General features: G+C 41.4%; 1 long non-coding RNA gene across 3 annotated transcripts; it reads right to left on the reverse strand.

The window, feature by feature from the left end:
- Positions 1–532: 532 nt before the first annotated feature.
- LOC110119421 lies at positions 533–23,552 on the reverse strand. 3 transcript variants are annotated; one of them, XR_007224662.1, is made up of 5 exons: positions 23,347–23,552; positions 22,999–23,254; positions 22,274–22,365; positions 21,978–22,199; positions 533–4,653 (listed from the first exon to the last, which is right to left on the reverse strand). It is a non-coding gene; the product is annotated as an uncharacterized LOC110119421 (long non-coding RNA). The 3 variants fall into 3 exon arrangements; XR_007224660.1 differs by having other exon boundaries at positions 22,274–23,254; XR_007224661.1 differs by having other exon boundaries at positions 533–4,660; positions 22,274–23,254.
- Positions 23,553–25,779: the final 2,227 nt, after the last annotated feature.

The raw sequence follows: 25,779 nt of genomic DNA on the forward strand, positions 1-25,779 counted from the left end.
CCTCCAGATGCCTCTGTTTGTACGTGAAACACTAGATGTTCTGCTATGATAAACAGTTTACATTTTAAAATCAGCCACAAGGTGGCGCCGCCTATACCTCAAACAGGGTTTGGTACGACATCAAACGGTAGAACAGTGCATTATTATTGTGACATTTACATTTCCGCGGGTTAATTATTAGTTGTTTCGCAAATTTTATTTAAAATATCTTACTTCTTTCAATAACAGAGTGTTCGATGTTAGAATCATAGAACAACACGTAAGAGGCTTAGCAAACGTGAGTACAATTTTCAAATTTGATTGATCATAATGCATGTTGTACAACATGCTGAGGGTACGAAATAAGTTCGATCGTATGGCTGCCATGACGTCATATCCGTTTGTTTAGGATTAGTGCACGTTACGATTAACTTAAATTACTCGTTGAATAACACACTTATGCAGCATTTTAGAACCTGAGTCCTTAAAATTTTTATTTTGAATAATAATATTTAGCCATTATAATACGTTTCAAAAAGGAGGAAAAATGAAATATGTTTCATGGAAAACGGTTTATTTACGTAACTTCTTTTTAAATATTGTTCAATACGTTTATAAATAACTTAATTACATTCGCATACAGTTATTTAATGTCTAAAGTGGAAGTGTGAAACAAAGCATAAACTCTGAAATAAACGTTTATTTTATGAACAAATAGAAATGGAATTAGAAATAAAATTTTCCGATAAGATATGCGCGTTACATCACCGTAATTGCATCGCAAGTAGGTACACTTCTATGTCTGTAATATACCAACTCGTACTAGACTTTGTACTTTCCGCGGAACAATTGCCAGGTTCTACCGTCTAAAGAATTTTCGTTGTTACAACTGCAATAGATTTTACACGAAAGAAACACTTTTCGCCTTCGCGTTGTATTTTATAATTCCCTATAAAATTCCCTATTATACCACGCATAACCTGATAACGACGATATACGCGTTACGTACATGTACTTACATAAATACGATTCTTCGTACGTTTATACGACTGTCCGAAACTTGACTTTAAGTATGTACATATCGAAAATTCCGAAATCGAAAGAGACGAAACGGTAGATGGAGCAAGGAAAACTTGGTGTGTGCATCCGCATGAGCTTACATCATCGCAATTAAAATACAAACAGAAATCATAGACGCTCGTACGCACGCTACAGACGAGCTCGTATTTCTGTAATACATCGGCTCGCCGCGGACGCTAAAATAATGTAAGATGAATTTGACTTTCGTCCAATATTCAACGGTGCCATATACCTGCTCACGTTCTCGCGCTCGCACGTTCCGAATAAAGAACGCTATCCGCGGCTGCATCCGTGCACACGCACGACGAATACGCAACGTGACTCCACGCAATGCATACGGACACGGATGGCGCGCGCGCAATGCCTTCGATGTTCGTGATTCCGTGCGACCCGCGATTTTCACGATTCGCTGTCCGTTTCGTTCTAACGTCGTACGATCTGTCTAATCGCTTGCAACGATCACGCTCGGGATTATTCGCCGGTAATAAAGTTTTTGTTTGTCTCGCGATTGTATAACGCGTAATCGTACGACAATTCCCGTCGGCACTGATTATTTCACTCGACCGCGACGATACCAACCGAGTAATGCGCTCGTCTTTTTCCCTCCTGACAACTTGGTTCTTTTGGATTTTTTCTTCTTTTTATTTTCTTTTTTTTTGACGTTCGGTCGTTGAACGAGACGCAACATTCTCATCGAATATCACGAGACGTTATCACGAGACCTTAACAAAGCACGATGTAAAATTTAGCGGAGCAAACTCGTGAAACGTGACGTATTACTGCTCGAGCGAACGTTTATTAGAAGATGTAGCGGATTTAGCTGGAAGCAGTCGGAAAATTTCCAGCTATCGTGACACGTTCGATGCACGCGAGTTGGGAGACGCTGATGCAACTCGGCCGGCAGCTGCATGAAAATTACGCGTTCCGATTTCCGATAGTTACCGCAAACATTGGCACGCATCAAACCGCGATGCTTGAAACGCGACAAGAGCAGAAGACCGATAGGAGGAAGATGGAGAGAGAAGATGGAGAGAGAAGAAGGAAGAGGTCGTGATGAGAGATGGCGTTGAATATCGGAACGCACCCTCGTCCAAGGAAAAGATTCGATTGCACAGGCGTCGGCACGTCTCCGTCGAGTCGTATGCCGAGCATACTTGTGAGAATGTGCCCGTTTCCCGACTGCCATCTTGCTTTTACGTGATGTCACGGCGTGGCCTACTTCCGAACACTCCACGTGCAAGGGTCATCGACCCTGCTCTCCTCTAGCCCCCTTTTGCCTAGCCGCTACCGTTCAGAACCACGGATACCAAATGCTCTAGCACCACAGGCCCTCCCTTGCCAACCCAACCACTAGCCAGAATTCCCACCTTCTTTCTCTCTCTCTCTCTCTCCCTGTTCACCTCCTGCAACCGTACCTTTTCCTCTTCCTCTTCCACTTCCTCTTCCACTTCTTCTCTTTTCCTACCTTGTCCTCGTTCCCACTTTCCTTCTCCGTTTAAATTCAGCTTAGCTTTCTCTAATTGGCGTTGCTCGTCGTTCTTCGTACATCGATTCACCCTTGATCGTAAACGTCGATATAGGAAAATTAATACGCTCGAACCTCTGCGGGTAAACTAACTCGATGATGTAAGCGAAATTCCATCCTTGAGTTTTACTACAGCCTTACCTTCCAATTTTTCTTTTTTTTTTTTTTTTTTCTTTTTCGGGGAACATATTCGAACGTTCGATTTAACGAACGAACCGCACAGTGTAACGGAAATGTCTGTAGATTTCTCGAAAAGCTAAAGTGATAAGAAAATAGGATTCAGTGTTATTGAAAAGAAATGTTGCACTTTGCATATGAGAATTTACCAATCTAGAGCATTGAGGGGGAAACAAGGTTATTGAGCGACGTAGGGCAGTGATGTTTAGTCAACGGAAACAGTATCTGTTTTCATTTTACAAAATTAGTTTTCAGTCGTATTTTCGTTACCTCATTCTGTTCGCTGCTATTGTCCAGCGAGTTCCAATTAGGAAGTGCACGTGCAAGCTGATATATAATTTTCTCTCTGCGCCAGAATATTACGTATTTAGCTTACCATTGCTCTTACGTATTTACGGTGTTGCCACTACGACTTATGCGAAACTACGAAGCTTAACGATGCGTTTGTTTTCAGAAAAGGGCGCTCGCTCTGCGTTCCTCGATAGAGCAACCCACGTGGAAAATCGAAGGACGAACCGAAAAGATCGCCGACTCGCGTAAGTTTGTCTTACACTAAATATTCTAGAATTGCTCATACGCGGGTGGACAGAGCTCGGGGAAGAATCGTGCGTACGCACCTGCTACTCTTCGCATCTACCAAAACTGCTTACGTAACAAAGGCATCGACCAAAACAGCACACAGTAAAATGGCTATGTCCATTGTTCGTTCCACGGATCGCCGCTTTCTATTCGAAGAATTATCTCGCTCGGCCTCTCGGTTCCTAACGAATTAGCTTTTTCGATCGAAGTTGCTCGAGTCGTGTTATCGTTAACGTACACAGACGGAAATTTTGGCGACGTAGAACGTTTTCGAACGATCTCTACGAATTTATCGCGCGGTTCACGGTTTCTAGATGGCTCTTTTTTTCCTACACCTACGTATCAAGGGTTAAAATATCCTTACCTTTAGACTAAATTTAGTAAGCTAAAAATTACCTGTACACGATGTGGTATTTTTATATAAAGTCGTCAGACCGATGTACGGTTTAAAAAAAGAGCGGAACACTGGCAGATTCATGAAGACGTATCCTGTTCGTGTGCCACAAACCAGGCTCGGGTCAACAGAGTTGGGAAACGCCGAACGTAACGCGGTGCCGTACCTTGGAATACGTGCACGCACACGTACCGCGCGTACGTGTGTACACGCGTACACGTTGGTCTTCCGAGCTGAGCACGAGCAAGTCCATACACTTTACGCTCGTCCATCCACTTTTCTCGGTGAGCGGAAGAATCCCAAAAAGGGTCAATGCTCGATTTACTACGCTACTTTCAATCTTACTCGACGTGTCTCTTTTCCGCCGTGATTTCTTACCTGCCACGCGTTTCTTAATCACCTCACCTTCGTTCAAGCTCTTCGTTTCTATTTATTTGTATTTGTACGCGGCTCGTATTTCCGTGTTTCTGCGATATTTCTTCCATTCGAATAATACCAGATGCGTTGGTTTATCGTGAGAAAGGAAGAGCAGCTCGTCTCGAGAGATTAGACTTTGTTCGATCAGGTTGCATCGCTTTCTCCGATGCTACGAAACGAAAGGCGAAACGTCGTACGCGTCGCATGGAAATGATAGTGGAAGCTCGGGCATGAAATGAAAGAAATGAAACAAAGGATCGATACGGAGAAGAAGGCGTATTCGCAACGTGACTGATACGGCCTGCTAATCTGGCAATGTGCGTGCGCGTATAGATCGAGTAAAAATAATTTCCGACCAATCTAAATATTTCTAAATGTCACATTTACATTTTATTGGAAACAATACAACGTAGATTTTTCATTACCTGTGAAATTGTTAAACTCGTGGCAAAATCTTTGCCGCAACTGCGATCCACTTTTTCACATCTCTCGCACTGTTTACCTGGAAACTGGAAAAGCCGGAGGTTTTTAAAATCGTAAACGACTATGTACGTATAGGTCGGTGGGAAATTTTGCAGCTATTAAAGCTCGATGCAGTGCTCCTCCGAGAACGCAATATTTCAGAATATTTCTCCTTTGTTTTATACGTCCCTGTTGAACACCAACGACGCCTCTGATAGTTGTATTAACGTTAGAACTAGCACACCAATGAAATTGACTGGCTTTACAATTTTATTTTAAAATTCCTGCTTCGTGTTATATTTTTTCCCGCAATGGTGTAATGACTTTCGCAACGATAAAAGAATAATATAATGAATTTTATTTTGTTTTTTCATGTATTAAAACTGAAAATAATTTTATATCTAGGCTACTTATACCAACACCGGTCAAAATGACCGGTAGTTGTCAAAGTGTAAAAGGATCTTGCAATCTGTTTATCGAACCCCAATTAACAAGTTTCCTCGTTTTTCAAATTTTTACCGCGTATCATTCGATATGACGATATCAGTTATCAGGAAAATTCCGGATCGATCGCTAAATCGCTGGATGCTAACACTAGAAATTACCACAGCAGTCAAAATGACTGATTCTACAATTTTATAAATTTGTCAACCTTCGTTTGGGGATCACGGTGCCAAATGGATTAATAATACCAAAAATGCACTACGTAAATTATTTACGTATTTTGTAAAGACCAGTCATTTTCACTGGTTTTAGTAGAAATAGCTTCGTGTTAACTATCGGTAGTTTTAGTGTTAACACTGTAACACTATATTTATTGATTTAATACTTTCTTACAGAAGAAATTCCTCGTTATGTAGTACATTTTTGGTATTATTGTAGTATGGCGGAAATTTAGGTATAAGACTTTTCCCTGATACTATTTAAAATTTCTAGTTTATTTACAGTGAATAGAATATACGGATATTAGTTAGATTAATTAGACAGAAAACGATGGTTGTTTAATTTGAACCAAGTGTACCAATCTTACTTTAATTCGACCACGCAACTGGACAACACTAACAACTCAGTCTCTCAACAACTGTAACAACTCTGGCAACACGACAACGCTAACAACTCTACTCCTCGACTCCTCGATTAACTCCGACCTCTGACTCGCTCTCTAATCCCATCCTGTTGACGCTCCGCAAGAACTAGGTGATTTTAGTCACATAGGCTCTTTTCCCTATGTAAACTAACAACCGAAGGACAGACGACATTGTTTTGATCGATTTCTAATCAGGGTTTGTCCTTACTGTTGAAGTGGTCACCACTTCTAGGAAAACTCCACATCTGGTCTTTTTAGCTTTCTCAAGCGTTGAAGCCATCGACAGCATATAGACAAAAGAATAGCAGGGAGGCAGACCATAAACAGTAGACAGGCGACGTTGACTTCGGGGTTTTCAGTCATAAAGTAACACTGCTAGCGTGCGGATCTGGACCAGCTCAAATTGTATTCCTGTATTTCATTATTAAATTAAATATATATTTTGTATCTTACACTTTATCCACGCGTTCTTTTCTCTTTATATACCGAATAACCTCAACACTTACGATACTACAATTATTTACGTATTTTGTAAAGATCAGTCATTTTCACTGGTTTTGGTAGAAATAGCTTCGTGTTAACTATCGGTAGTTCTGGTGTTAACACTATAAGACTATATTTATTGATTTAATACTTTCTTACAGAAGGAATTCCACGTTATGTAGTACATTTTTGGTATTATTAATCCATCTGCGACCATGATCCCAAAACGAGAATTGGTATATTTATAAAATTGTAGAACCAGTCGTTTTGACTGGTGTGGTATTTCTAGCGTTCGCATCTAGCGATCGATCCGGAATTTTTCTGATAACTGATATCGTCATATCGAATGATACGCAGTAAAAATTTGAAAAACGTGTGGCAAATTGTACAAAACGAGGAAACTGGTTAATTGGGGTTCGATAAACAGATTGCAAGATAATTTTACGCTTTGACAACTACCAGCCATTTTGACTGGTGTTGGTATAAGTAGCCTCTATACAAAATTATTTTCAGTTTCAATACATAAATTACAAAATAAAATTCATTATATGAATTACGGTTCCTAAATGGGGGTTGACAAATGTGTAAAATTGTAGAACCAGTCATTTAGACTGGTATTGATACAGGTAGCCTTGATACAAAATTATTTTCACTTTGAATACATAGAAAACAAAATAAAGTTCATTATATGAATGATGATCCCTAAACGAGGGTTGACAAATTTATAAAATTGTAGAACCAGTAATTTTGATTGGTGTTGGTATAAGTAGCCTCAATACAAAATTATTTTCAGTTTGAATACATAAAAATCAAAATAAAATTCATTATATGAATCATGACCCCTAAACGAGGGTTGACAAATTTGTAAAATTGTAGAACCAGTCATTTCGACTGGTAGTGGTATATTTTCAGTTTGAGTACATAGAAAACAAAATAAAATTCATTATATGAATGATTAATTATATGAATTATGATCCTTAAACGAGGGTTGACAGATTTATAAAATTGTAGAACCAGTAATTTTAATTGGTGTTGGTATAAGTAGCCTCGATAAAAATTATTTTCAGTTTGAATACATAGAAAACAAAATAAAATTCATTATATGAATTATGATCCCTGAACGAGGGTTGACAAATTTGTAAAATTGTAGAACCAGTCATTTCGACTGGTAGTGGTATATTTTCAGTTTGAGTACATAGAAAACAAAATAAAATTCATTATATGAATGATTAATTATATGAATTATGATCCTTAAACGAGGGTTGACAGATTTATAAAATTGTAGAACCAGTAATTTTAATTGGTGTTGGTATAAGTAGCCTCGATAAAAATTATTTTCAGTTTAAATACATAGAAAACAAAATAAAATTCATTATATTAATCTTTTAGTTATCGTTGCGAAAGTCATTACATCATTCCCGAAAAATATAACGTGAAGTAGGGATTTTAAAATATTGTAAAACCAGTCAATTTGACTGGTGCGATAGTTTTAGTATTGATTGTATACGTAAGCATGCTGATTCAGTCACATGGTAACTAAGCGTTTTCTGTGAATCGAATTTGCCCACGTTAGAGAAACTTATCAAACGCCGTTTACGTTTCTTTTCATTTGCGTTTCGTGTACGATCAATGTCGTAATTTTATCATATTTGGATACATGTTCGTTCATGCTGATCACGCTTCAATGTCAGGTTTCTACCCGTGTGAATAAATAAATAAATAAACTAGTCTGTCGGAATTATCAAACGTTGTAAATTTAACTTCCATTTCGATCGTCCGACGTTATAAATATTTACGTGCCGAGCGTTAAAATGAACGAATATATCATAGGCGCGATTGTTAGAAACGACGTTAACACTTTGACTGCCACGTTGGTCATATCAGTCCGGTCACGGTTTCTCCTGTGACGCCACGGTGACTTCTTACAATTGTAAAAATTGAATGAAAATTAACAGTTAGGGCATTTTGAATATAACCGATAAATAGAAGATACTTTGAAATAAAAAGTGCCCCATTGAACGATTAAACGTTTTTATTAGAACATCGATAAAAAAAAATGAGAACAAATGTTGCATCTAACGGTGCACTGTGTTAAAACACTTCAAATATAAACGTGGCTCATCGATACAATCTGGACGATAGGTGGTCACCTTTTTGGTCCGGTTCTTAGCAATTTTTCATCCTAACTGTTTATCATTTTTTTTATACCACTCTCTGCAAAATTTTCGTGCCAGGTACGCTTGCCCTTCTTTCTTCTGCGTTTCGTGTCGCAATCTTTATCGAATAAATATATTTGACGGCTTTGGTGAATGGCACTGTGTAAGGTGCGTTGCGAGCGCCATTCTAAAATCTGATAGCCCGATTTTTGTCTTTGTCGCTTGTTTATAGAGTATCATCGCGTTTGAAATGGATATATTTAACAATAACTCTGAAGCTAATTCTATATACCACTGGAGGGTTCTTCTATGTGGCGTAGAATATATTATCATTCGATCTGATAAATCTACAGCATATGTTCCTCTGTTGTAATCTACCACTACCGTTGCTTTATCAGAAACATAATATTCTTTCCGGACTTCTACCATTTCAGCCGAATGTTTCGTCGAAATCATAAAAATAATCATAATACTGTTCACTAATATCTTCTACACGTTTCAACAATATATTCCGCACGTTTTGCTTACGACGAAATAACCAATGCGAATGGTTTGTTGAAATAGGCGAAGCCTTGTTATAATATGTCGCTATCAACTGTTACGAAGGCACCACGGTGGTCACCCGTGACCATCAATAAGATAAGCGGTCCATCGGGGAAGAATGTTGTCTTACATCATCAATTTATTACTATTTTGCCATTATATGCTTTGAATAATAAAAATACTCGCGTGGTGTCCTCGGCGAAACAAGCGATTTCGACGTGGCAGTCAAAATGTTAATATTCCATTAGCCTATCGCGGATTATCAACGATCGGAAAATGTAACATGGAAACGCGCCTAATTACAAGATTCGTAGGAAACGTCAAACACCGTGAAATAATTTCCTACCGAAAGAGCAGAAAATTTGTCTGCACTTTGAAATTGAAATTGAAGTGTCGCGACACGCGACGATCGTTTAAAACGACAAGTGTGTCATTGGCTATTTGGCGGTAGACGAAGCAACCTTCGATAAATGTTGGTGGCAGAGACGCGGAAAATAGTCTACCAAATTTGTCCTGGCAGCTGGTACGAAAATGTCGGAGGGTGAGTTGGCCGCGGTGAGCGACACGCAAATAATTAGTATTGGCCGGCAAAGTGTAAAAAGTAAAAAGAAGAGACAGAGGAGGAGCGAAGGCGTGGTAGTGGGTGTGATGACGCGGAGATATGACGCGAATATAGGATGAAGAGTCCAGCTTTCAGCGTTGAGAACGAGCGTACCCGAAGCAACTGAATTTTCAATGGTGGGGTTGGATCGATGGAAAGGTTGACCCAGTGACCTGAAACCTGGTGCGCCGGTTAGTTTACGAACTGCAACCTCGATCGATCTGGATGTGCTGGATATCCAATCGCAATTACATTTCCACCACCTTTCCGGTCAGCGAGCCAACGTTTTCGTATTTGTCGCGTTCCACTTCTAATTAGCAACTATCGGTAAGATTCGCTACGTTATCGTTCGACGGTGTATTGCACGATGCTCTTAAGGCAGCGATGCTCGTTTATCGAGAGGAAATGGCATTGTGTATCGCGTTTGTTTGAAATCAGAAACAGATGAGTTTGCGCTTGAAAGAAAAGAGAAAGAAAGGAAAAGAGGAAGAGTAGGCGTTACGAAGAGGTCGATTACCACTTTTAGATATTTTTGACGAGAAGTTAACAATATGATTCGATACGATTTCGTTCGTACGATTTGCATCGCATTCGCGTGCATCGCGCTGGAATATCAAATGAAATATCAAGTTGTTTCGCGATCCTCTTTATCGTATCGTGGTTCGAATTTCAACGTCTTGAAATATATAAGCCGGCAAATAACGAGCCTCATTATCGGTTGCAGCGAAACTTGTTGACTACGCGATTCCTTGCATTTTACATAAAATCGGCACTCGAGGCACCGCGATAACGTACCGAACGTCAGCTTACGATGGTGTGGAAGCTAGAGCACGGGCAAATAAAAGTATCGATTGTAAAACGATACGGCGAAATGTCAAGATCGAGGCTTTATCGAGCGGAGAAATTATTCTTGCTAACATATGTAAATCCATTTGTATAGTCGCCATCGAGAAGAAGCGTATCCTCGCAAGAGACGATAAGAACGTTCGAAGGATAAAAATAGGCAAGTTGCACGGATACTTGCTGATCTGGGTCACGTTATTATATATAAAATTCCAGACAAAATGCAGCCGGTGACTGACGAAGAGACTTTGCATCTTTCGTTTGTCTATCTCGCGTCAGACGCCGTTCTATGCTGTATTTTTAAACATAAATTGAAAATACCAAGTCGAATGCGTCACAGTGCGTTACGTTCATATTCGATCGATTTTCAAAACTAAAATTTCCAGGCCAATTTCACGCCAATCCCTCGTGTCGATTTGACGCGCGTTTTAAACGCAAACGAATAATTCTTCTCTTTGTAGAACAATTTATATCAAATTCTCTGACATTGACGCGCGATCATCGAAGCAACGTGAATTATTTATCTTCTCATTTCGCTGATGCTTCGCCATCGCGTCGATCTGATACGCGAGGGACGCGTCAAGTGGCGAAAACGAGGCGCGGACGACCATCAAACGCGATACATCGAATCTTCGACGAGGAAGAGTAAAAGATACGAAAAGAGGTAAACGAAGTACAGGTGGCGACAGTGCGAGATCATTTATCACGCTGTTCTATATAAACGGGCAAGGAGCGTGGACGCCAGGTTTTGAAACGCTCTATAAGGAGAATAGAAGAGAGATGCACGTTAGAAGAGTTGGTAGCTGCGGGGTGCGAAGAGAATTTCGGTCGGAAGCATGCGCGCTCGGTTGCGATGGATCCAGGGCTCGATTCCCTTTGCCCCATTGAAATGTTGCTCCCTTTGCCTCCTCATCTCTCTATTGAGCTTCCACCCTGCGCTATTTATCCCCTTGCAGGAGGCAGGTGGCATCGAGGGAGAAGGATACAGCGTACCGAGGGATACGCTGAAAACAGCAGGAACACGGGCAACGGGGGACGGATAACAGTAAATTGTTATTTTTGCAAACAGAATGATTTTATTTTGCCAATGCAGGAAAACAGAGGCCGGTCGAGCGACTCTATCGGCTCGATAGGAAATTAGTCGACGAAATACAAGGCAGTTGCAAATATTCTCCTGCATTTTATCAAGAAATTTGGAAATAACGTAGCACGGCAGTGACACGCGTAACGTTGAAACGGGTCGAACGAAACGGGAATCTCTTTCGTTAAAATTGGCTCGACGACGAAAAGTTGCGAGGGAAAATCGATGGTAATTTAGCCGACTACCCGTTGATAATATCAGCTTGACGACAGTATCAGCGATTAAAGACGCGTCGCGGAAGCTATATCCCGGTGAAAAGTGAGACGAAATGTTGTAGCTAGAAGCTTTGCAACGGGGGCTCCGAGAGGAGCTGGATCGAGGTGGAAGGTGTAAGAGAGCAAGGGAAGAAGGACGTACGAACGGAGGATCGTGGGTAAGGGTGAGGAAGGAGTGGGGAAACAAGGAGAGGAGAAACCAGGGCGCAAGTATTGATCCCAGCCTGGGTGGTTGACACATTTACCAAAAACTTGGCGTGGTCTAGTTTCGGTCTGAGGTCACGAAAGAAACAACGAAGAAAATAGCTGTACAGTATTTTTCTACCGTTGAATTTCCTACGAACGCGGCTGACCCATATTTCCATTAATTAAAGCTGAAATCGCGATTGATTTCTGGCAACGGCGCAACGTGGCTTCGATGCTCCAATTTCGTTCGTAGCGTCCTCCGTTAAAGAGGACGCGGATAGGGTGGGTATTTAAGCAACGTTAGAATATTAACTAAAGTCGCTTCTACCGACGTACAGCTGCTGCCTTTTGTCCTTTGCCAAAGATATTTCCAAAGTTCGACAATTTTTACCATTTACCCGAAATACTACGAATTGGAGAATTTACGTGGACGAGATATCTCGTGGCGCATTAAGTAAACGTTTGCCGTGGCAATGCGGGTTTCTAAATATCCGCTGCCTATTAAACCGCTATCCAATTATGAAATATCTGGTATATTCGCATAATTCTTGCCTCGTGTCGGACTAATTGGAAAGCGAAGCGTGCCAAAAACGTGCTCCCCGCGATGTTCGACAAGAACACGCTGTCTACAATGAGGATGATAGCGAACAGACTGCAGCAGCAATTTGGAAGCTAGCAATTGTGATATTTACAGACGCATCGGTCATAGCATTCTACATAGCCAGCAAAGGCCTCCTTGCGTATCTGCCGTTTCAAAGCGTCTTCAACGTACAGCCACACACTGGCAGAAGTAGCAGCTCCACGATAACAATACGTGCGATCGTTTTCCCACGATGCTTCATCGTGCGTGAATTATGGGAAAGTAGAAATGGTGTAGGGTGGGGTTGGCCGGAGTGGGGTGGAATAAAAAATGGAAAAATTAAATTGGTGATCTCATAGAGGGAAATCCCGTGGCCCGAACTCGGGAACTTTGCCAAATGGGTCAGAGCTCGTATCGAGCTGGTACAGCAGCTACATCGTTGTACTGCTGACCTCAGCCCTCCTTGCCCTTCTTCTGCCCGCGTCCTCGTCGCCCTAGATGGCGATCTACAGTGATTCTAGAGCGAGGCCACCGACACAGACCAACTACATACATATTTTGTCGAGCTGCTCATCTTATGTCAGCCGTTCCTCTCCTATTGTTTCGCGACCGATGCCATCCTATCGAGCCTGCTGTCTCGTAAAAGTAATTCAATGAAAGTTAGCTCGCACGAGAGAGCATCTGCCACAGTCACTGGGCCTCTTTCCTTTCAAATTACCAGCGGAAAAATGTATCGTCGTTTGTCGATGCATATTTTATCGCTGGCTGACGATTTCCACTTTTCAAATTCGCATTGGTACACTTTGTCGAATAGATAACACTAGAACCACCAATTGTTAACACGAAGCTATTTCTACCAAAACCAGTGAAAATCACTGGTCTTTACAAAATACGTAAATAATTTACGTAGTAGATTTTTGGTATTATTAATCCATCCAGGACCATCATCCCTAAACGAGGGTTGACAAATTTGTAAAATTGTAGAACCAGTCATTTCGACTGATATTGATACAGGTAGCCTCGATAAAAATTATTTTCTCTTTGAATACATAGAAAACAAAATAAAGTTCATTATATGAATTATGATCCTTAAACGAGGGTTGACAGATTTATAAAATTGTAGAACCAGTCATTTCGATTAGTGTTGGTATAAGTAGCCTCAATACAAAATTATTTTCAGTTTGAATACATAAATTACAAAATAAAATTCATTATATGAATAATGAATTATATGAATTATCCCTAAACGAGGGTTGACAAATTTGTAAAATTGCAGAACCAGTCATTTCGGCTGGTATTGATACAGGTAGCCTTGATAAATATTATTTTCGCTTTGAATACATAAAATACAAAATAAAATTCATTATATAAATTATGATCCCTAAACGAGGGTTGACAAATTTGTAAGATTGTAGAACCAGTCATTTAGACTGGTATTGATACAGGTAGCCACGATACAAAATTATTTTTAGTTTGAATACATAAATTACAAAATAAAATTCATTATATGAATTATGGTCCCTAAACGAGGATTGACAAATTTATAAAATTGTAGAACCAGTAATTTTGATTGGTGTTGGTATAAGTAGCCTCAATACAAAATTATTTTCAGTTTGAATACATAAATTACAAAATAAAATTCATTATATGAATCATGACCCCTAAACGAGGGTTGACAAATTTGTAAAATTGTAGAACCACCAGTCATTTCGACTGGTAGTGGTATATTTTCAGTTTGAGTACATAGAAAACAAAATAAAATTCATTATATGAATGATTAATTATATGAATTATGATCCTTAAACGAGGATTGACAGATTTATAAAATTGTAGAACCAGTAATTTTAATTGGTGTTGGTATAAGTAGCCTTGATAAACATTATTTTCAGTTTGAATACATAGAAAACAAAATAAAATTCATTATATAAATTATGATCCCTAAACGAGGGTTGACAAATTTGTAAAATTGTAGAACCAGTCATTTCGGCTGGTATTGATACAGATAGCCTTGATAAAAATTATTTTCTCTTTGAATACATAAAAATCAAAATAAAATTTGTTATATTATTCTTTTAGTTATCGTTGCAAAGGTTGTTACATCATCGCGGGAAAAAATATAACACGAAGTAGGAATTTTAAAATAAAATTGTAAAACCAGTCGATTCGACTGATACGCTAGTTGCAGTGTTAACCGAACGACTCGTTCCATCGGCGAACGAGGCTTATGTGTCCGTGTTAAATAGCTGGATGATCGATCGATAGACATTGCCGCTAATTCACTCACTCACTTTGTATTTATAGATATAGATTGTTCTAAAATCGGTCACATTTAACTGCAATCGCTACGCGTAATCGAAAAAAGGATCGCGTTTGTCCATAAGAGAAATTCTTGTTATTGGCGATATTAACCGGCCAATGTATTTTAATTGCACGATCAACGCGTGCTCTCCCGCATGAAAGTCAATTGAAAGAAGAAATGAAATCCTTGGATGGACATGCAAAAAAATATAATTCTGGAAAATGTACTATGAATTACTCGATACAATGGTTCCTGATCTCCAACGGTTATCGTTGCTCAAACATAAATCTTGTCCCTTTGCTCTTCCACGCCATTCAGGTCGTTAAAAAGTCCATCTGTCACTCGAATAATATTCAAACAACGCGTTATACAACACAAGATAAAAACACATATAACTATAGGAAAGGATTAATCTTACGTTTATTTTATCAGTGATATCAAATAATTGCGCGTCTCTGGCGGTTAAATCGCAATATCGTTCTACGTAACATTTGTTTCTTTTTCTTCTTTTTCCGCTTATTTTTAAATTTCAAAAACAAACTTAGCTTGGTAGGAGGATTTTTTTTGGCTTCGTTTATTTCCATTGTTATTTACGTAGTGTTTGTCGGAGACGTGTTTGTTAGGTGGAAAACCGAGCGTAAAAATATTACACCTATGAATTAATCCCTCTCCACGTGTAATTATGTAATGTTAATTGCTTGTATCTTTTATCGCATCACGAGATTGGAAAATCAGCTATTATCTTTCACGCAACTCACGCCCATATAATCCGCCAGTACATAAAGATAACGATATGAAAAACTTCAGAACTAGTTTCATCGTCTGCAATTTACCATGCACGTCTAGCGCTCGTTAAACGATAACATTCTCCATATTTTAAATTGAAAGCGATTTCCGAGCAGCTAAGATATCGTCGATCCTTCGATCTGCCTTTCACGGAATAAACGGGCCATAAAAGGCCGACCGAAAGCAAAAGCAAAGAAACCGTGAAAAACCCTGAAAACCATGATTAATTGCGCTTATTGCTAATAACTTGCGATAATTAATAACTGCACTTGCCGTAGCATCTTCGTAAGCCATTTACTTTCCTGTACGCGTATACTACGAACGAAGAGCAGAGTATCGGTGTTTTTCGATTGGCAACGATCTTACGATCGCACGACTCGATTAGGCCGATTACGTTCGACCTATCGCAAGACAAATTTTTCCGCCTCTACGTCTCGGTTATCGTTTTTCCTTCATTTTCTCTTCTATTACAACAAAGAGCAGTGCAGAAATAGTACGTGATAGTACTGCGTACGAAAGAGAGGAACAGAGGGGGAAAAAGAGGCAAGGAGATTGTCAGAGTTGACTATTTACAGACTCCGGACGCAGTTTCAACCTCTTTCTTCGATACTGACACGGCCATAAATAGCGAATGCCAGTATCTGGACCGGTCCTGTTTCGTATTACGGTACAGTCGATAAAAGGAAATCGCGACGCGGTTGGGATAACACGGACCCAGACGAAAATTTTAAGCGGAACGAGGTGAAAACAGAAACGAACAGAGATAAAAAAGGCAAAAGGCCGTTCGACAGTTTGTCGAATGCAGCACGTGGCACGGGGCACGTGCCTAAAGGTCGTTGCCCGCCTATACCGGATTTTGTTTGATCCCCACCTCCTCACCTCCTCCTCGTTTCTCGCCTACGTTTTGCTCTTTGCCTAGTTCTAGCTCGACTAGTACAATGCACATGCGAAACATATATATCGATTAAAGATTTATCGTGCAAACGTATATTATCACGTACTCGATGCTTCCGCCTTTAATCCCATCCTTCTCTCTTTTTTCTCGCTCGCCTTTTATCCGCTTTCGGTGCCTCTGTTTAACGCGCCGAATTTCGCAATGCGTTTTGTACATAGAAACAACGTCGGCAACTTGCTTCCTGACACACTGTTCGATCGTAGGCCGAACGAACATCGATATTTACGAAACAGAGATCGAGTGTCAGAGATAGAAAACAGGTGTTTAGGGACCAGTTTTAGAATTTTAGCGAGACTTTATAGGTCCTCGAGTTACCACCCATCGTCGTAAATTATCGTTTCGAAAGCGCTGCCACTGCGTTCGAACGCGAACGTTTCACGATTTTTCTTCCATACCGTAACCAGTCGACGAGTGAACGGACTAGGTAGCAAGATGTTCGCTAACTCTTTTATACTTGCACGGATGTCATTACATAAGTGGATGTAATTTACAGCACGAATGATTTTTAATCTAATGCGAACCGCTGGCGAGTTACGCTAATTGTAAGCCCGTACACTGCAATCGCCGCGTAAACCACCCGCTATTAATAGGAACCAGCCGCACCTATTTATCTTGCATAGGAGAGTCAAGTGCAGCTGGCCAGCCAGCCGCTGTGCACGGCCGACAACCAACCACTCGATTAACAATCGAGTACTAGAAATTCTATCGTCGCTCTTTTTTACTATTCTCTTTCCTGTCCTTCTTTTCTCTTTTTTTTTCATATAGTTTGCTCTTTTTCCAAGCTCTCGCGATCGAACCTTGCAGCGATGTTCGAAATAACGTAGAAAGATTTTCATCGGATTTTGAAGAGCGTAAGCTGCATGGTATGGCGCGTGATATTATAGGAAACAAGTATCGATGTTTCGAATGGTAAAACAGGAAACGATGAAAGTGATAACCGTAAAACGTTCTTTTCGTAACTGACGCACGTGTAAACGAATCGCACGCACGAATAAAACTACAACATTTGCTTTTATACTCATACACGTGTTCCGCGTGATAAGATAAAAGGTGACACATTCAAGAGCATGTGACGATCTATCTGGTACGAAATGTACGTATCTGTGAAAAAATTGATATCGGATTGCAAATGTTTAGAAACTCGCTTCTTCCTGCTAGCTTTAAAAGCTACCGAGAATATCTCATAATACCCATAAAACGTATTCTTCCTCTTTGAAAATTCAACCTTAAGCATTCGGCACGCGAGATCGTATAATCGAAGTATATAGCTGAGGCAGCAGTGTGCTAGCACCATCTCGTCTTCCTTTTTTTCGCAATGCGACATTTAAGCTTCGACGTGTTTTTCGGCTGTCGCGTTCCGACTGCATTAACTTTCACGTAAAATCCCATGTGATCTAGATACGTGTACATATATACGCGTGTACTTACGTGAGACGAGGCGGCTGCGCGGCTCCAACAAAGAACACGTTTCCACGCCTATGCATCCGAACGGACATACGTACGTACCACGTGTCCTATCCTCGCGTGACTAGGTACCGGGAGCACGTGGCCCCCCACCACGCGTCCCTTGGGTCCGTCAGACGCTCACGAAAAAAAGACGGACGTAGATTACCGTGAGGGACAGAAAAGCCGACCTAGGGGGAGAGACGCGTTCGAGGCCAACGAAGAAAATTCGGGAAGAATGGGTGGCAACTTGACGAAATCGTAAAGAAGAAGCTCGATGGAGAGGGACGGAAATAGATAGCGAGGGTAGAGACGCGGAAGACGCAGAGGGTTGGCGAAGGGGAAGCTGGGGCGAATCGCGAAAAAGAATGGAATTTTTCAAGGAGAACGAAGAACACGGAATTCTATATAAGCATGTTGGACTTTTTATATGTTTTTATATGATATAATCGGATGATCAATGAAAATTGGAATTTCGATAGAGAAACGAAAAATGTAACGTTAAACGTGTTGCCGCTATTACACAGGAATTACAAATTACGCTTTGGTTGCCAGAATAACGGAGATGAATGTATCTTCGTTCTGAGATTTGAAAACTTCCACTTATCATGGTAATGTCGCAACGAGACAGAAAAATGTCGTATTTCATGTCACTGTCCAACCACATAACGAATACACGCTAACCAAGATAACGAGTATTCAAATAATTTAATAATCGAACTCTTCACGCTCCTGCTATAGCCTCTAAGCTATGTACGTACGTACAAAGGTTGACAAATTTCGTCTGATACGACAGCCGCACTGCGGAACACACTTTTTTTAGTCTTGGCTTTTCTTCAATCCGAGTGCCAGAAAATTAAACATTTATGTATTTAAAGATAGCATTTATATATTTAAAAATATACAGACGATCTTGAAAAGAGAACACGATCTTGATATCTCCTTTGTCATACTGACCTCAAAACGGCACTCCATTTGAACGAATGAAATTTCAATAGAAAATTCTCATTTTTTCTATGCACCGTTCAATCCTAGAAATGATCGATCGAAGGACACCGAATATTGTATTAAGCGCAACGTGCAAACTTTATTTTCATAATTGTTCGTACGCCAGTTTCTTTCAATAACGCCTAACTTTGACAGTGAGTACGTGACACAGGGGAATAGGTTCAGAGAGAAAGGACAGGCAACAGAAAGAACGGAGAATGGAGGTTGTCAAAAAAGGAAGGAAGGAATAGAAAGATGGGGTTGGAATAAAAGAGACTGAGGGGAGCACGAGAGAGAAGAGAGCGAGTGCTCGCCCAAGAAAAAGGAAGAGAGAGAGGGAGAGAGAGAGAGCACTAGAAGACGGAAGAAAAGGGGAGCAGAGCGAGAACAAAGTTGGTGGGGTCGATAGTTGGCCGAGTTGGCGAGAGAGCCGGTTGTGTAACAAAGGAACGAAGCAAGTAACAAGAGCCCCAAGGTTCATTCGTCGATTTACCTCGGCTTCCTCGAATGCGCGGCGTTCCGCTGATAAATCAGCAACGATCGTCACTTTCCAACTTGTATTTACTTGCGCGTGGTTCATTTCCAATCCACCGATAACAGCGAGATCGTGCGACGAGCCATTCCGACCATCTGCTCGGTTACCCTTCTGTCTTTCGCAACGACCATTTTACGCGTCGGAATATTGCAGTTAGAACGGGTCAATCGATATCATGCGCGATAACATGTCGTTTCATTCGACGAAACTACATCCTTTCGCTCCTATAATATTCGTATTTTTCGAAATTTTCGATTGGATTCGAAATTAACGATATTTTTAATACTACGTGTAACCTACCTAACCACGAGTAATACGACCGAAGAAAACTACGATCGCGATCGTGAAACATTTTTAACAACGGTATGAATCATGACGCAATTGTCCATGAAAAGATGCAGTTTACCATTTCGACAAGAACACGCCTTTCGCATCTTCTGGCTGTTTCCAGCACGCGTCAGTCCACGTGACTATTCCGCATCAGGATTCACTAACCAAACCTTCGCTATCTAAATCTTCTGAGCTTGGAACCGTCCGATTCTCAACCTCTTTTAAAGTAATGAACTTGTCAAAGTCGTAACGCGTACTTTCGCGAACGATCGACTATCACGAGAGAGAAGAATGGAGGAAAATATTCGAAAGAAAGGAAGCAGTGGAAAGAAATCGTGGGAGAAGCAGCTACGTTTCACAGTGAAACACTATTCTGAAGTGAAGTGTATATCGAAGAAGAAGATTGAAACGTCGAGGGTGAAAGGGAACGCGAAAGAGGGAAAGCAGGAAGAAACAAAACACGAGAGAAACGAAGGAGAAAAAGTTGCAAATGCAGAGAGAGGACGGAAGAAGAAAAAGGGGCGCGAAGCCAAGCAAAGGTTTACACGAGGCGTTGCTTACGTAAGTACGTACGCAGATAAGAATGTGCTTATCTGAAGAACGCTGGTATGCGAGCTACCTCTAACAACAGAAAAGTATGTGCGTTAAATCGGATCGGTACACCGCGACGCGACTTCTCCGAATTTTATTGGCCGTTGTAAATGGCGAACCACTTCGCGCATTTCTCCCGCTCATAAGTATATTTTTATTTGCGTTTCATCGTCAGTAATTCGTCGAAAATGTAAACTCTTCGAAAAAAATTAATTCGCAAAATATCTCGGAACCGTATTGAATATTCTCTCGAGTTATAGTTGCCTAATTCATCGGCCGAGACAATTTTCTTTCTTTAATATAGGTTATTCACAGAGGTTATACGCACGATAGATATTTGTCCGTAACATTCGAACATCCTCCGCGTAGGTAGATCACAGCATGCATACACAACGTACATATTTATAAAATATATATAATTCCTAATTTGTTTTTCCTTGCATTTACTTCGTCATAATTGCTTCATTGTGGAGACGATGTATTGTTATTAAAGAATCGTGTTGCGCAATAGCCACGCACGATGGCGTGTCCAGCGTTTATCAAGCGGAGGTCGCGAATTCTCCGCGTCTCTCGCGCTAATTATTTCCATAACGCGGCGAAAAGTGTCGGCAGAAATTACACAAACCCGGTCGTTTGTTGAAAAAATTTGGGTCACTGCTATCGTTTATTTCCCCGTTGAGAAAAATGAACGCCCAAGGTCTTTGTAAGTAACGGCAATCATCGCACTGAAATCCTCGATATATTTCTGCGAAACGCGCACGCCAAAAATACATCTGACAAGAATGCGTCGCGATTCGTTCGAACACGAGTAAACCAACACTCCATAATTTCCACGTATAAGAACGGAATTAAAATATAAGTGTTTGGTTGACATAGACCACGATGCAACCACCCTCCCCTTCGTTCCCTACCACGAGATAGGTCGATCCAATTGGGGTTCGAATAGCCTAACGTGGTGTCCTCCCCTTTGAGTTCCCGTTGCGATCAATACCCACGATGCCAAAGCTAACGCGGACTACCGACTTCTCACACAGGTCTCATCGTGAAGCGTCACTGTCCTTGGCTATACAGCGAATCACGAAGTCTGCTCTCCCATCAACCGCGCGATACATACCAACTTACCACAGAATGTGCTAGAATTCCTTGTAATCGCCGCGCGGTTATGCAATTTCGAAGAAAAAATGATCGTATCGATTAACGCAGCGTTAATAATGCAAGTTACATATCCCATTCGGATCGAATATCATTGAAATTTCATATACGAGGGATCGAAAGACCTATAGCGAATTCTTATATATATGTAACGCCTTTATTTCCCAGAGGCGATCTATTTTTTGAACCTATAATGCGATAAAAGCTATCGAATATTTTAATTTAAACGAAGGCAGCTGCTGCGCGAATTCTTAATTGTATGAAAAACTTAGTTCGTTGTCGTGCAGTACCGTGCTTCCGCCGGCATATCCAGTACTTTATCTACATATATATACGCACGTAAATGTACACACTCGCAAGCACTACGTGTCCGTGAATGCTCGTATGTACATGAATTTATACATACAGCTGCGCGTTGCGTCACTCTCCGCAATTTTGGATACCCGCTTACCTACTCGTAATCGCAACGAGGAAGAGGAAGCGAAACTCCATTCCCCAATGACCTTTCTCTTTCTGTCGATTATCATCGAGCGTGCGCATATGCGTCCACGAACACGCAGGAACGCATGACACGCGTGCTGCTCATTCTCCTTGAAAGTTGCACAACGCGCCGCCTTACCATTGTCTCGACCTCGCACTGTATCGCTCGTCCATCCACAGAATCCTTTACGTGCTTGATCAAAGAGCAAGATTATTGGAGCCTTAACCCTTCTCTCGAGAATCCACGCAGGTATATAATTTCCTTACCTCTATCGTGACACTTTCTTCAACCTTTTATCGCCGTGTTACGTAAGAGGAAATAAATTTTGTATACGACCAGTCTCGCTAAGGAAATGATACTGCAAAGAAAGAATCGCAAGTTTTATCGTACATATCTTAGTCGCTGCACGGTATGGTTAACGTTCCTTTTTCAAACGAGTTAACGTATAAAAAGGTAGGAGCTTCCGGAAATAATTAATCGAAACAAATAAATTCATGTGGTAAAAGCATAGTAGAGAACATTGGACGCGATAGATAGATGACGTGAAGCCGCTAGCTCATTTTGCAGAGTGCATAGAGTAGTGCGTGTGAGCAATAGTCACGCACACGGTGTATTCATAAGAGAGCGCGTCTTGGTGTTCCGCGCGAACACACGCGCGCTCGACGAACAAAGAAAAAGCCCTAGCGACCAGCAATGCGGCAACGGTGAGCGCCTGCGCGCCATGCTATGTGAGTCAAGGACGACACGTGCGCTTGAAACGACCTACTTATATCCCCGTTGCTTCGTGCGCGATCGGTTCGTGGCACGAACCTTCCCGAGCGTAGAAATAGGACGACCAAGTCGAGTTCCAATGTTCTACCGAGCCACCACCCCTTCCTCTTCCCTGTGCGCGCGAGTTTCGTTAATCGACTAACCGCTATTCGCGTAGCACCGTTCTCTCGCATTTAATGTTTGGATAGTAAAGATCGACTCAATTTTTAACACGTCTAACCTTCTCTTCTTTGCACTTGCTAACGTCAATTGGCAAATTTTTATTTCCTCCGATTTCTCGTGTTCTCCGATAATATGTGATCATCGACTTTTCCATTCGTATAACGATATTACGCTTTTATATTTTTAATTTTCGATCTGTTGTGTTTCAAACGAAGAGGAAAAACATTATTTACATAATTCCAAGTCGTTTTAAGGAATATCGCGCGTTACGTAACATCAACGATCGTGTGTGCGTCTAATGGTTACGTAGATGTCTGAAATTAGAATTACGCCATTAATGGTTTTACTTTTCGGATAAAAAAGGCGATGGATAATATACGTGATCAATGTGTAGGAGTAGAAATACCTGGAGAAACGAATCTTTGATGATCGGAGGCCATTACGGTATGCCCTATATGCGAAACATGGAAGATCGATAGAAAAATGGGTCAAAGGTTCGACGGTGTTTTCAGCGTAAGTAGTAATAGCAAAACGCGGTAACCTGGTTACTTTTGTTGGAACATTCTCGAGCGAACACTGGTAAGGAAAAAAGGCAAATTCACATAGACGCTATTAGGCTAAATATTTTTCATGATTTTGCGCATAGCAGGAGAAGGGATTGGCTAACGTCCATCCCTGTATTCACGTTTGAGAAGCGTATACTACAACGATGGCCTTTTGGACCTGTAGCATGGAGTCCAAAGGCGGCGAGTATAAAGACTGCCTTGATTCGTCGGTTTTCTTCCCATCGGCAGCATAAGTAGCGCGTTTCCGCGCGGCTTGTAGCCAGTTCCTGTTCGACCATCATACGACCGTAGCGAAGCGCGGGCGTGCGGAATCTTCCAATACATGCGCACGCAAAAATACGTCGGTGCCGTCTATACGTGTGCGTACAAAAGCTCGCAAGTAGTAATATACATGCACGTGTGTACAATATACAAACATGTACAGCTGTGTGTGTTTGTGTATGTGTACGTGGATAGTCGTGTGCGCGGTGTCCTCGCTGAATATCGTTCGTGTAAGATCGAGAGTGGCCTCGTGTGCTTCCTACGTGTGTGTTGTGTGTCCCATGGATAGTGAACGCCGCGGGAATTCGTGGTGTGCAATCGACCAATGGCAGGCCAAGTAGCAACGGCTATGCACCAATCAGCGAACAGAAATGCTTGCGAATGCGCGCCTCAGTTACCACCGGATGCCGATCATAGTTGGTAGTGGGGATAAACTGAGAGTGCGGCACAGGCTACGCGCTCGAGCGCATCCTCGTTCGTCGCTGCTCGCCATCGGAGTCGGTCGTGTTTAACGCTCGAATCTTCTCTCCGGCAGTTTACCGAACTCGAAGATAGAGACCTCTCGTCATTTGCCAGAGACTCGACGCTATCGTGGTGTTACCACGTTTGCCATCGATAACGACCACGGCATTGTTCCTTCGTCTTTGCTTCTCGTCGTCAGTTCGGATCAAACCGCGGTCTGTGATACTTTGTCGGCCTTGGTTCTTTGAAATATAAAGCGTTATGTATCGTCGTGATAATAGAACTCGTGTCGCGTATCCGTTTGATTTTTGCTGTGCCGTGGCGTGGTCCGCGAATTGCGTGCGTGGCGTTTCACCGAGACCAAGCCTAACTGGAAACGAGCACCGAATTCCAAATGATCGACTGTGGAACCAAGTAACTACCTTGGACCGTCACTGTGCACCACTTTGTATTTTTTTTGCTATTTATCTGTACAAGTGATCGCGCGATTTCTAAAGGTCAGTTATCGTGGTAATGCGCATTTGCATTCGACAAATGTTTTCCGGATATTTCCTTTAAAAATTCATCAACTAATAATTTAATTCATTATTTAATCCGCATTTCTATATTTCTTTGCTCGCGATTATAATGATTTGCAGTTTTTCACTTTCGCATTTGTATTAAAAAAATCAAATACGCCGTACGTAATTTACCGTATAAAACGTTTGAACGCGCGATTGTCCGATTAGATCCGTTCGTGTCCAATCGTTCTACATACATACATGCATACATACATACATATATACATGTACACTTACGTACGACGTGTGCAGTGAGCTCCAATAAATGCCAGCGCGGCACATGGAGGGTCCAACAGATCTCTCGCAGATTTAATCGTGAGAGCCTCCGAGGAGAAATAAAAATATGGAACGATGCGAGAAGATATTACTGATTTGGTGAATATTGATCTGACGATCAGAAACTTATCTTTCGTGCATATGACAAAAAAGAAAAAAAAGGAAACGTTCATACGTCGACGGTGCTCGTGTCCGTATTCCTCTGGTCTATCAGTGGGTAAAGATGGCGGTCTCGTCGTTCGGTTGGTTCGTCGGTTGAGTGGTGAGAGGGGCAACTGTGACGCAACCTAACGTCACGTGATCAAACCGTGGCTCTGCTCTCGCTGGGCCAGTGTGTGATCTAACGTTTGTTACGGCAGTTGGTGGAAGATAACGTCTGGAGAGTGCAGGGTAGACAAGAAGGAGTACTTTTTTTCGACGTTGCTCTCGATGGTTCGCCCATTGCCGACGCAACAACACCTTGATCTTTTTCTCGGTCGCTAGGTCAGTGGGGGTGAGAAACTGGCTTGGCTCTCTGTGCTACGATAGTCAGTCTTTTTCTCTCTCCTATCGACCTCGCGACACATCTCTATCAACGTCAATCGAACACGCTCCACTTTTACAAGAAGATATCACGTTACTTTCTCCTTTCGTACCTTTATATACTTTTTAAGATTTCGGAAACGATACGGTATGCTGCAGGAAAAGGACGAAGATTCTGCATACGTGCGTGGG

This window comes from Bombus terrestris, chromosome 7, assembly GCF_910591885.1.
Source record: "Bombus terrestris chromosome 7, iyBomTerr1.2, whole genome shotgun sequence".
Lineage (NCBI taxonomy): Eukaryota > Metazoa > Arthropoda > Insecta > Hymenoptera > Apidae > Bombus > Bombus terrestris.